This window comes from Rhinoderma darwinii, chromosome 4 (genome assembly GCF_050947455.1).
Source record: "Rhinoderma darwinii isolate aRhiDar2 chromosome 4, aRhiDar2.hap1, whole genome shotgun sequence".
NCBI lineage: Eukaryota > Metazoa > Chordata > Amphibia > Anura > Rhinodermatidae > Rhinoderma > Rhinoderma darwinii.
In genome coordinates, this window is record NC_134690.1 from 388,964,172 (window position 1) to 388,977,075 (window position 12,904).

Sequence of the window (12,904 nt, forward strand, 5' to 3'; positions counted from 1 at the left end):
AATGTGACAGTTTCCCTTAAAAAGGGTTGTCCAGTTTAGAAAACTCATTTTTATACTGCCTATCAGGGAATTCTGAGATAATAGAGGGGTGGGGGGGTCCTCTGTTCAGGATTCTTATCTTTTGGCCAGTGTGTAGGGCAGTTACAAAGAGTCTCTCACTCTGGAGGACTTGTCCTGTCCTGCATTACACAGACAAACCATTGATTTGAATGGACACTGTGTAATAATTAGTTTCCCCTGTGGTGGCGCTGTAGGGAAATGAAACAATTACTGCCAGGTTGTCCTACAGATTACAGCTGATCGCTGGAGGTGCTACCGGCGGAAAACTTTTTGATCAGTTTATTGTCCAGGGTCTTTTATAACAAGAAGCGGTTGTCCAAGGCTAACAATCCCTTTAAGTTAAACAGATGGAGAGTTATAGGCTAGTTCTTTTTACAAAAAGTATGCACATGAGCAGGAATCCAGCAATGACGAGGGCTGGCTTCATAACTGAAGATCTTCACCATCAATGTTCCAAATCATTTCAAGAGAAATTAGAAATTATCGTGCTAAAATTGTAATTTGCTTTGCTCACAATTTTACTATTTTTGAATAAAGTCCTTTAGGTTGGGTCCTTTTTTAAAATTCAGGATATATTGATTCAGATACCCGATTCAGATGCCCTATCGTAATCACTATAAATATGTGTGGGAACGCCGTCCTCCGATTCTAGATATTTCACTGAACATTCATAGGAACCGCATTCATTTTCCCTGTTTGAAATGAAGGCCAAATTGTAGTAAGTTAAACATCCTATAAACTACTTGGCTTCCCTAGGGACTTCACAGCTTGAGTTCTCTCAGTTCTCTTATCACACATTTGAATGTGTTTTGCTGAAAAATTCCCTTGATGTTTTTTTTTAATTTCTGTACTATTTCATTCTAAAAAGAAATAAATCAACGCAAATTTCCCTACCCGAAGAAATCTCATTAATTTTCCAGCCATTTTTTTGTAATATTAATAAAGTAAATATTTTCAAAATCCAAAACTAAAGCTCCTATCTAAATAAAGTTACATTTTGCGTCCATTTTGTGTATGTTAAGGCCCTTTTACACCGGCTGACACTCGTTTGCTCGTTCATCTGCTGATCGCAGCCCTTAAATTATCGGCAACGAGCGTTATATTAACGCTCGTCTGCCCGATAATCGTCCTGTGTAAAAAACCCCCTTTACTCTCATAGTCCCACCTGTGTGTCTTCTCTGCCTAATTGAATTAATACACAAGGCAATGAGGTATTGTAGGTGACCACATATCAGTCCATGTGTTCTCTGGTGGGCTATAAAACCACTCCTCTTAGGGTTGGATATTTATTTTGAGATGCAAAAATAAGCAATTTTTGCAATAAAAGTTATTTGATACAATTTATTTAGCGTACCTTGTAAATTTTCAGTTTATTATATATTTATCATAATAATGTGAGGCAGATAGAATATTTACACAAAAATGCAATTATTTTAAGATAAATATTAATAATAATTTTAATTGTAACAATAATAATAGTCAATTAAAATACAAATCTATTTATTTTATTTTCAGCAAGAGTCAAGCTTTTGTTTTTGTTACAACAGTTTTTTACAACTTTTACCGCTGGACCATTTTACTCGTCTATTTTTATTTATATCTTGGCGACTAAGATCCTTTTTCAATAAATCTGTATATAAAAAATAAATGTACACCCCCCAAGATATTTTTCAAATTTTTTTGGTAAAATCATCCTATTTTTACTCAATATTATTTTTTAGTTTACCAGAAATTTGAATCATAAATATATAATAGAATTAATTCTATTTTATCATTAATATTATTATTATTATTATTATTATTATTATTATTATTATTATTATTATTATTATTATATATTCAAAATTAAAAAAATTAAAAAAGAAACAAAAACACTCCCAAAATTAAATACATAGTTAAATGTTAAGCTATCCAATACAAATTGGTTTCTGGTTTGAGAGTGGTGCATTTCTTTAAAGAATCCGTTATAGTGAAATGTTCCTATAATTGTACTTAGTTTTAGGTTTTTACTCCTGTTTGCACCACATTTTACAGTTCCACAAAACATGATGTAACTATATGCACTGTTATCAATAATAGTGTAAAAATCAATGGGAAAAAATTCCTGCAAATTTTAGTGTCTTTCTTTGCAACAATTTTTTTATTGCTACAATGCATCCAAAATAAAGAAACTTTGCACATAGTCTTAATTAGAAATCTACCGTTTTGTGTCCATGGCTCCTATACAGACCCATGTGTCTCCATGGTTACAGACTACATATAAACCTGGTGTAGTATGATCCTGCAGTCACACTCCTTTCCATCTGCCTACTTCTCGCTATCCTACTGAATGTAAGGGACAAATGGAATCATTAAAAAAAAGTGACATTATTTACATGCAGTGGCTTTTCCTGCTTTTTTGTATTTCTTCCATCGTTGGTAGTATAATAAAATTGTCTAAAGGTTTTTATAAACTGATCATGAAAAGATTTCTGTTCACCATATTAGGAAACGATGCATGTGACTAATTCGATAGCATGAAACAGGTCCACATTGTATTCACAAGTGCCGGGGTTTCACTGTCATGTTTGATGCATTTTGTTTTTAAATTGCAGTAAAATATTTGACTGCAATTTTTTACAAAAAATTTATGAAAAAATTGTGGCAGCGGTACCTAGTTCCCAGCAGGATCCCTATGTGGTCCCAAACTTCCGCACCTCCTTGATTGCTGAATTATGATTACACCCCTTTGAGTCCATTGACCCTTTCTCATACCACCCTTCTCTCCCCCCATCCCCCCCCCCCCCGTGGTTTTTTTTAGCTTTATTTACGCAGAACCCTTCCTTAATTTCTACTTTTATTTCACTCGTATGTGTATTCATATTATTACTTCTACTTTTTCCCATTTAAAGTTTTATATACTGTGATATTCCTATCAGTTGTTGCACTTTTGTGAATGACGCAACTTCTTCGTATTGTGCTTGTTTTCCACTTGTTAAAATTTTTATCAAACTATTAAAGAAAAACATAATTGTGGCAAAAATTGCAACAAAAACATCACGTGTGAATTCTGTATAGTTTTATTTTTTTAAATCTTACTATTTGTAACTATTTTATGTGAATTGGTTGTTAAGTCAAGGACCATTAGTGCACTTGTAAGGTAATATGCTATATTCACATAAAGTCACTAGAATATGGCTAAAGCCCTCTAACTAATATAAGGATATAATAAAAAAAAATTATATTCTCATTTTTAATAATGCTTTTAAATGTATGGTTTTATTAATTAAAGAGGACCTGACCGCTCTCCTGGCATGTTAGATTTAGTAAATACTTGTATCCCCCTTAGAATAATAATTCTGTAGCATATTTTCGTAGAACTCTGCCATTCCTCTGTTACTCCTCCTGTAAATATATGAATAAATTAACAACTGGGTGTTACCATTCTCATTGTCAATAGGGTGTGTCTGTGTCTTTAGACTCTCACACTGTCGGCACTGATTGGACAGACACAGAGTGTGAAGGGACACAACTCAAGGACAAGGGGAATGGTAACGCCCAGTAATTTATTCAAACAACTCCAAGAGTAATATCAGAGGAACGGCACAATGCAGAGTTTTAAGTAAAGATGTTCCAGAATCTTTGGTAAATGTGGCATCTGCTCTGTAGGATCCTCTAACCCAGGGCTTCTCAAACTTTTTGTACCGGGGTCTCATCAGCCAGAAAAAAAAATGCCTGGGCCTCACCACATGTGGTTGTAGTTCATGCCAAATTTTAAATGATTTTTCAATTTACGTTTCATTTGTCTCCCGAACCCAATATATCACTAAAATAACAACATAGTCCAGTATTTGAGAATTTATGTTTGAATAATTCTAGTGCTCATCATCTCTTGTCTAATATTTACTCATTTTTGGTCTCTCTGTCGGACATGCTGTCATATATGTCTACGTGGGAGAGGGACTTACACACATCCTTTACTGTAAGGGTATGTGCACACGGCTTATTTTCCTCAGTTTTTCGGGCCGTAAATGGCCAAAAAATCGGAAGCAGAACGCCTCCAAACATCTGCCCCTTGATTTCAATGGGAAATACGGCGCTCTGTTCCGACGGGCCGTTTTTTTACGCGGCCGTTTTGAAAAATGGCCACGTAAAAAAACACCTGTGAAAAGAAGTGCATGTCACTTCTTGAGCCGTTTTTGGAGCCGTTTTCATTGACTCTATAGAAAAACAGCTCCAAAAACGGCTGTGAAACGGCTTGAAAACAGCTCCGTATTTTTAGACGTTTTTTACTAAGCGTGTGCACACACCCTTAGGGAATGCAAGATATGGCGGAACGTACTGCGAAAATTTCTATTAACGCTTCGCTGGTCGAAGCCAATTATTAAGTATTTTTACGATGGTATTTAGTTCCCTCCAGACTGGCCACGATGTTCCCCTCTACCCCATCTTCTTGCTTCAGACACTCTGGATGTGTGGGAGTCCCTCTACATATATGGTTGCCCGAGGGTACGACGGTTTTGGCGAGGAATCTTTAATACGTTATATTCTAGAACTCAGATTAATTTGAAACTGTCCCCGGCACAGGCGTTCCTTCATGAGACCGTCCCTGGATTATCTAAGGCCTCCCATAAATTTCTATTCTTTCTTTTCCTGGCAGCCAAAATAGCGATAGCTACATCCTGGAAAAGTCCTGGGATTTCTCTTCATCTGGTTAAGATTAAACAGAATTGGATTATGGTGACTGACCGGTTACACTGTGTGGTCTCAGATAAGGGGGAACTCTTCCTCCAAGTTTGGCAGCCGTGGCTCCGATACCTCGGGACGATCTCTTAGGTTAATTTTGCCTAGAGGACATTTGACCCTCATTTTCCTGTCTTTCCTGCCTCTTTTCCCTCTTCCTCTCCCTCCCCTTTTTATTCCTTACTGCTTTTTTTCTTCTTTAAGGGCATGACCAGACGTGGTGGAATTGCTCTGGAAATCCGCAGCGTACATGTTTCTCCTTTGCTTTCCACAGCTTTTTATTTGGGTTCGTTTACACGTTGCAGACAATTCCGCTGCGGAGCATAGGCTGCGGTGCGGAATTTGGTGTCCGCAGCATACACTGGTTGTAGCGGACTTGTTGCGGACTCATTGCGGAATTTCTCCATTGACTACAATGGAGAGTCAAAATTCCGCAATGAAGTTCGCAGATGTTATGTGTGCTGCGGAGCGTATTGGTTTTACTAACATGACATTTCTTCATTCTGGCTGGACCTATGTATTTCTAGGTCTACAACCAGACTGAGGCCCGATGCACACTAGCGTAAAAACGCCCGTTATTACGGCACGGGCAGGCCCATAGAAGTCAATGGGGCTCCCGTAATTACGGGTGACTACGTGTGTGCACCCGTAATTACGGGAGCGTTGCTAGGCGACGTCAGGAGATAGTCACTGTCCAGGGTGCTGAAAGAGTTAAACGATCGGCAGTAACTGTTTCAGCACCCTGGACAGTGACTACCGATCCCAATATAGATCAACGTGTAAAAAAATAGAAGTTCATACTTACCGAGAACTCCCTGCTTCTTCCTCCAGTCCGGCCTCCCGGGATGACGTTTCAGTCTAAGTGACGGCTGCAGCCAATCACAGGCCAACCACAGGCCAACCACAGGCTGCAGCCAATCACAGGCCAATCACAGGCTGCAGCGGTCACATGGACTGCCGCGTCATCCAGGGAGGTCGGGCTGAATGTCGAAAGAGGGACGCGTCATGAAGACAACAGCCGGGTAAGTATGAATTTCTTTGACTTTTACTAGGGAAAGGGCTGTCCCTTCTCTCTATCCTGCACTGATAGAGAGAAGGGAAGCCCTCTTCACCTGAATACGCAACGGCTAATCCGCATCAATTTAATGCCCATTTTAGGCAAAGCCGCAACAGAATCTGCAACGCAGATAATGTGCGGCATTGATGCGGACAGTGTATGCAGAACTCTGCCACGTCTGGTCATACCCTAAGACATATGGCAATTCTTGGAATATATTTGTATGTTATGATTCAATTTTCGGGGGAATGTCCCCGACCGCTATTTGCATTGTTTGATGTACAGTTTACTTTTTCTTGTAAACCTTCAATAAAAATGATTGAAATATAAAATAATGACATAATGTAATGAGAAGCTGCTGCCGCAGAGTCACTGTATAACAATAATACGCTGTTTTTGACCTTTGCATTTCTGTATTTCAGTTCCTGGCAAGTTACGTCTCTGTAATTCCTCTTTGTTTGTATTGTAAATTATGTCACTTATTATCAAAAATGAAAACATTTTAAGCTGGGAATTTTCTAGCAAAAGTTAGTGAATCGCTAAAAAAAAGCTGCAGAATCTTTTCAGTGTGAATCTTTTTCATAAAAGACCCTGAGATGACGCGACGATCAATGTAAAACAGGAAATAGAGGAGGCAAAAATATGAACCTGGTTTATTGACAGGCGACAATTGAGGCGATTTATCCGCAGAAATGTCAGGTTATAGATGGACTCCCTGAAAGTTCATGTACTGAGACAGATTCAGTCACTTTGTTTTAAAGGGTCATTCCTATCGCTAGGATATGCCATCACTATGATCGGTGGGGGTTTGACCTCTGGGACCAGGGCCGCCATCAGGGGGGTATTAGGGGTACTACTGTAGGGGGCCCGGCCAAACTTAATTTAAAGGGGGGCCCGGCAACTGCCGCGACTTGCCTTTGGTAGAAAAAAACAGGCCCCTGCAATGGGGCCTGTTCTTTTCACCAAAACAATGTCGTGAGCTGTGGGCCCCCATCTCATCAAACGCACAGGCGCGCACGACCGCACAAGCGCCCGCACGAAGGACCACAGGCGCGCCCCCACGCGCGAACAACCGCATGCGCGCGCCCGCGCGCGCGAACGAACGGGCGTGTCGGTGCGCAACCTGCTTTAGGAAAATACTATGGCCTCAACATATGTTAATACAACGTATACCATTTTGATGAATATTATTTATTGCTTCTTAATGTAATACAATTTTTGCTTTAGTGACTGAATATTTATTCTTAAAGGGGAACTCTGCAAGAAAAAAAAGCAGAGAATTTTACATTGCCTTAATAATATTTATATAGTGTGTTTGCTACATAGCACACAAATACGTTTGGTCTGTTGCCTAGCAACAGACACTGAAATTTACAAGTGACTATGCAGGACCTCCATGCCGTGGAGTCCAGCATAGTGAACAATGACTCTGCAAATGTGCTGGTGACATGTATAACGCTCCACCAACATCAAATTCACTCTCAGGATTTCTCCTAAGAAGATGCCCGACTGTCCAGGTGCTGGTCAGAAAGACAAAGCTAAGTCTATAGAGTATATATTTGTATTCTTTTATAAAAGAGGCTTAGACATGTAGGGGGGATGGGTGGGGGGAATATACTGGGAGGAGAATTCCTGTCTAATTTTTTTTATTCACCATGTTTTAGTATTGTGTTCCTTTTAAAGAAATCACAGCTATGCTTACTTTGTTCATTTTTAGTATTGAATTGGCTAAGAACTGCTAGCCGTGGCTACCTTCTTCTTTAAAGCGGTTTTCTGCTTTTGATAATCCATTTTTGTTAGAAAGGTTTCCTGAAAATAACCTAATCACAGATTGTCCTGCTGCTAAAACCCCCAGCGATCAGCTATAATCTGTAGGGGAAGCCAGCACAAGTGATCAATTTCTCTGCAGTGCCGCCACTGGAGAAATTAAGAATTACAGGGTGTCCCTTAAAGGGAATGTGTTGCCAGCAAAAAATGTATATTTATTTTTTTAGTTAAACAATTAGTGTGTAGGTGATTAAACATTGTTCTAATTGTTTTTATTTTTTTCACGAGTCAGGAAATATTATAAATTAGATTCTAATTTATAATATTTCCCAGCACTGGTCACTAGATGGAGCAATTCCCAAAATTGCAGCATTGCATGTGGTAAAGCAACCACATTGCTTTATGCTGCAAAATTGGAAAAAAATTCCTCGCTCTAGTGAGCTCTGAGAATCCCCCCTCCTTTATCCTGGCTAGTGCCGGGAGAAACGAGGGGATTGAACGGTCAAACCTCCTACACTGTGTGTCGCCATTTTTTGAGCTAACACACAGTGTAGTAGGTTTACATACACTAGTAAGCACACACTGAAACACGAACATACATAGAAATCACTTACCTGCTCCTGCCGCCGCCGCTCCCTCCGGTCCGTCCGCTCCGTCTGCTGCCGCTGCTCCAAGTGCACAAGTCCGGAAGCCGCGACCGGAAGTAGTAATCTTACTGTCCGGCCGCGACTTCCTGTCTAGAGGAAAATGGCGCCGGACGACGCTCAGTTGAACTTGGACTGTGTGGGAGCGGCGCATGCGCCGTTCCCACACAGGCGGCGTACACCATAGTGGATGGAACGGGCCCCCTTCGCATTCACTATGGGACTGTAAGCTGCCGTATTCCATGTCTGTATGTGTCGTTAATCGACACATACAGAAATGGAGTAAAAAATGGCAGCCCCCATAGGGAAGAAAAAGTGTAAAAATAAAAAAAAGTAAAACACAAACACACAAATAAATATAAAAGTTTTTAATAAAAGACTAAAATCAATGCTCTGTCCATGTAATAGGTCGTACAGAGACAGGCGCTCTATGTAGCCACTCTCCAATCCAACTGATTGATCGAGGGCCCGATTGAAAGAATGCTCTAATCGGGTATTTGAAAATTAGTTTTGAAAACCAGACAACCAATAGTATAAAATATTGAATCTAGTCACAGTTTTGGGCTCATTGACGGGATTTAGTTCATGGCACATAGTATATTGCCATGGAGGTAATGACATTGACAATCGGACCGTAAATTGTTAATTGTAAATTATTTTCATCGGTTGAAAAATTATAGTCAGTCATTACAGACAAATTCTATCAGCCATCAGACCAGAAAATACATGTGGAGCAATGCAGATAAATGATATGTGACACAAAGGGAATGGGTTGCTACGTGGGAAAAAAAAAATTCCAATTATTTCCTGTAATATTCCATTTTGCCCCTTTACCAAAGAGCATTCTGAATATTGGTTTAATCCATAGTCAGCTACGTCCTGAACTCCAGGGTGCACGCGCACTCAGTCACGACCTTAAAGAGCCAGTGCGCACACATATTAATCTTCCCTGACCAATCTCCAGATCACTCCGGAATATAAAAAGGACTCTGCCCTTCCCGAAAGGGGGAAGTTTATCTCTTGTTTACTTTTGTCCTTTCAGGGATGGACATAAAATATGTGCAGTTGTACAGGGGCCCTGCAAACACGGGGGGGGCTCTGCTACCATAAACAAATAATAGTGCTTTCTACTACCTATTAGATCACAAGTAAGGAGCTACGCTCCTTCCTATCCATGTCTCACAATTACTGGTGGATTGGTACAGTGGTGAGGGATTTTCTGGAGAGCTTTCTATGAGATGGGCCAGGACGACCAGTAGGTGGGCAGAGGCGAACGCCTAGGTCACCAACTCATATCAGGCAGAAAGGGGCGCAGTTTTCTTTAAAAAAAAAATAAATAAATGATTGACTGTTGTGGCGCTGCTCTGTTTTGTGCACAGTCCCACCTCTGTATGGCAATATGCATTAAAATTGCTAGGGCCGCTCACGGGTTGCAGGCATCAGAAAGGGGTTGTGTCATGCAGGAGGAGAGGAACAGTGGCCAAAGACCACATCCGTCTTCAGACTGATGGATGCTGTCATCTCACTTCTCTCCTCCTGTATGGCACGACACTTTGAAGATGTCTGCATGGTGATAGATGACGTATCAGCGGTGGGTACAGCTTACATGTCAGTGAGGTGCTCTCAGGGGATTCATCTGACTGGTTGCACATTTAATTCCGCTAGTCAAATAACCCAAACGGCCAGTGCAGATCTATTACTGAACTGTCAGGCACATTGACGGCCTTCACCAAATCAGCAGTTGGAAATACAAATGTTCTTGCATAGGGGCCCTACATTGTAAGTGTAAGCCACAATGACATCACCAATGAGTTTCAGTCAGGTGAGCTGCTGTGACATCACAACAACCTTCGGTCAGGTAAACTCAGGGGTAGAAATACCCAATGTACCATCATAGCAGAAGGGAAAATTAGAAGCGGTAGTGGCGCTAGGAAAGTGCTGTGCTACTCCTATTAACTCTTCTTGCTTTTTCCTGAGGCCACATGGCTCATTATAGTTAATTGCCTACCATGTGGTCTCTGAAAAAAAGTGAAGCGGAGCTGACAGTAGCTGAAACGGTACGCCACCTTCCTAGTGGTGCTGCCACTATTTTCTAGTCATCGACGGGATTACATTGGTTGGATCCATCGTACATTGTTGTCATGTCCTAGTGATATACCCACGATGTCTGTAGTGAGACATCCCGTTAATTGTACGCTAATTAAATTAGTCATTACCATATAAAATGTCATTTTAATTTAAACATTATGTTGAAAAACAAGTAAAATAATTGAGGTTCACATATTTATTCAGTGCAACAAAGTAACAAGTTTCATAGATAAAATTTAATTACATAATAGCAATAGAATCCCAAAATAATAACAATTTATTAAATCAATATCCCATGGAACGTGTTGTTTTTTTTTAGTCTCAGTCCCTTAGAAAAATGTCAACATTTATTTTAAGTTCTGCAATTCATTTTCTCTGAATTCTATGGAAAAATCATCATTCCTATTAGTGTAAAACAGAGAAAGGCTATAAAACCTTATATTTGTCCATTAGGCTCTGTGCATACGGCTGGATATTTAGTGCCAAGGACGGGATCCCCTCCTCGAAGATCCGGAAAGTCTTTCCCAAAAACTTCTAATAAGGCTGTGTACATGAGCCCATACACTAAACCTTTGCTAAGTTCAGCTATTCTTACAATATTAACACATTTCACTATCAACTGTTCAGAGCAGTGATATATGTAGAAGACAGGGGCCCCATAACAAAGATAAATATGGGCTCATTATGATCCCCAGTGTTGCCACCCAGGACAGTAGGACAGCTTTTTTTTGCCCCCATGGTCCAATTCCACACCTCCTTGTTTGCTAATAATGCAAGTGAGGAGTCCTACACAGGTTCTCACCACCCAGTAGCAAAGTAGATGGGACCAACCAGTGCTTGGCCCCCTCTCTCCAAGAACTCCATCTCAGAAGCATGGTCTATAGTTATGATACCTTGGTTCAGAGGAGACCACGTGAATGAAGCCTATATGGTAGGATTGCTGCAAAGAAATATAGTATAGAAGTTAGAAGAAGTTACTTTTTAGGGCCAAGGAACATAGACAGTGGATGAGAGGAGTAAATTGTAACCCCTGGGCCCTGATGCTAATTCTGTAACGGGACCCCTAATAGGGTGGGGTTACAAGTTACCATGGCAAAACATGGAATGGACCCCACTCCACCACAACTACCTTCAGCAGCGAGTGGGTTCTGGACACGAGACACTTATGAATATTTTTTCTGCTATGTCTTTTCCTAATTATTTTAGTCTTTCAACAATTTTAATTACATTTTACACTGTCGCCTGTAGCGCTCTTCATTCATCAAACACTAACTGCACCTCACCTCTGAGTACGCACATTGTTGCAGGGTCCCATAGCACCCGCTATACCTGGTACCCTGGTAGTTACGCCCATGTATGTGCCATTTATAGCACTAGTGTCCCCTTTTGTGGCAGAAGGGCCTTTGGGCCCTCCTAGGTACCAGCACCTCTGCACCACATAGTCCTGACCCTGCAGTGGACATCAGACCAGTGAAAAGAACAAATTTGAGTGTGTCTATCACAATTTTTGCATTGTTTTCATACAGACAGTGATCTCCTAACATAGGACTGTGGCATAACAGGACCTAAGAGGAGTGCGTTCTGCTGTTCAGCACCATAAAAATTGGGGCAACATATCAATATTCAGAGCAGAATAAGTCAATATGTTTTCCTTCAGTGGCTGTTCTCTTACTATGAACTTTACAATGTTTGTCATATACGGTATGTTCTACTCTCATACATCCCCTTTCTTATACAAAAGATGGTATCTATCCAGCAAACTTATTTAAAGGGGGGCACCTTATGTTTTCTGATAAACTGCAATATAAGCAAAACCCCATGCACACAACCGTAAGGGTTTTAACTGCCGCAAATATAGATCCGATGGCTACGGATACACAGCCGTAGCCGTTCACAATTGCGGAAGCGCCCCTAGACTTCTATGGGTGAATCCGTGGCGCAATTGCGGACAAGAATAGGACATGTTCTATATTTTGCGGACCATTTCTACGGCCTGGACACACATCTGTAAATATACATGGGTCTGCAATTTCATCCAAAATTATGGATTCCGTAATCACGGATGAAAATTATGGTGGTGTGCATGGGGCCTTATACAGTGTAGTCTGAATTTCTTCCTTTGGCTGTAGACATGTTAAATATCATAACTTTGCCTGGCAGGCACCATTTACAGCAGCCTGTATTCTGTGAATGGATCAGTCTTAAGGCCCTTTTACATGGGCCAATTATCGGGCAAACGAGCGTTCACAGAACATTAGTTCCCGATCATTTTCCTGTCTAAACACAACGACCAGCTGATGAAAGAACAAACACTTGTTGACCGTATCGTTTATGCAGCAAATCTCCGTGTGTCGGGTCGTGTAAGGGGCCCCTAGGGGCTGTCGCAACACATTGGGAAATGGAACGTATCTTGCGCTCTTTTATGAGCATTATTTATCTACTCCAAGAGAACAGACTTATACACCTAGACATATGATACGATAACCTGAGAAGAGGCTCCAAGAATATGGCATCCAGGCACAACCCATCTGTGGACCTTATTACTCCACATAGAACAGGAGTCAAC

General features: G+C 40.6%; 1 long non-coding RNA gene across 1 annotated transcript in view; it reads left to right on the forward strand.

Annotated features, from left to right (window-relative positions):
* Positions 1 to 12,904, forward strand: part of LOC142760242 (uncharacterized) — an 87,888-nt gene that overhangs the window by 61,100 nt on the left and 13,884 nt on the right. The gene's annotated exons all lie outside the window — the stretch shown is intronic.